Source organism: Aplysia californica, unplaced genomic scaffold (assembly GCF_000002075.1).
Source record: "Aplysia californica isolate F4 #8 unplaced genomic scaffold, AplCal3.0 scaffold00990, whole genome shotgun sequence".
NCBI lineage: Eukaryota > Metazoa > Mollusca > Gastropoda > Aplysiida > Aplysiidae > Aplysia > Aplysia californica.
In genome coordinates, this window is record NW_004798260.1 from 49856 (window position 1) to 50928 (window position 1073).

The window sequence follows — 1073 nt, forward strand, 5'->3', positions numbered from 1 at the left end:
TTTTACTTTCTTGTAACACCTCTAACCTTCGGCACTTATATGAGCTTATTGTGTTGCAAGTGCCGTAAAACTCTTACTAAAACTAAAACTAAAAGAAGAGACTTTATTCTCGCAGCACAAAAAAACTGCTTCGTTTCTGCTAAAAGGAAACCGGATAGAATAGTTGGAAAAGTTGTTGGGTTTTTTTAGTTGTCGACAAAGCTAAATTCTGACATCCTGTTCTGGCATCAAAAATATTTTTGTGAATTCAGCAAAATGTACAGGTCTGTCTAAACGTCTCCGGGTTCAAGGGGTGCTCCATAGACTTGAATCATGATATTTCCCTAGACTGGGGCACTGTCATGGCTGCCGCTCTATAAATAACGATTTCACTGTGCTAGTGCTCACATACATAGACCTAGACCATAGACCTAGACCTTTTATTGTTTAATGAGGACTTGCAAATGAAGAGTAAAACACTTACAAAACACAAAAAGCAAGACTTTTTTTTTTTTAATGAGGACTCGCAAATGAAGAGTAAAACACTTACAAAACACAAAAAAAAACAAGATCTATATTTTTTTTTAATGAGGGCTCGCAAATTAAGAGTAAAACACCAGTCTCTGCATAGTCTAGCGGACGTACAATAACCTTTCCCTCCATGCGCTATATTTAGATTCCACTAGAGCCAAATAGTGAGTTCCGTCGTAAACCGGAAGTACGTCAGAGAGAACGGTCTCAGCTAATAATATTATGATTATAATTTTTTTAAAAGTCTGTGGCTTTTGTCAAAACAAGTGTGCGTATCAGTGCAGTGAGATCATGGGGGGGGGGGGGGGGGTAGGGAATGAATTAGGTGTGCATTATCTTATTCTGATAAACGCAGCTTGAGGAAAACAATAACATAATATTTACGCGCAAATTTCTGCTTGCGTATGCTCTTAGGCTGAGTTGTACAATTCATGTAAAAACCCTGTTTGTTGTTGTTGTTGTTGTTGTTGTTGTTGTTGTTGTTGTTGTTGTTGTTCTTCTTCTTCTTCTTCTTCTTCTTCTTCTTCTTCTTCTTCTTCTTCTTCTTCTTGGTTAATAGAGGG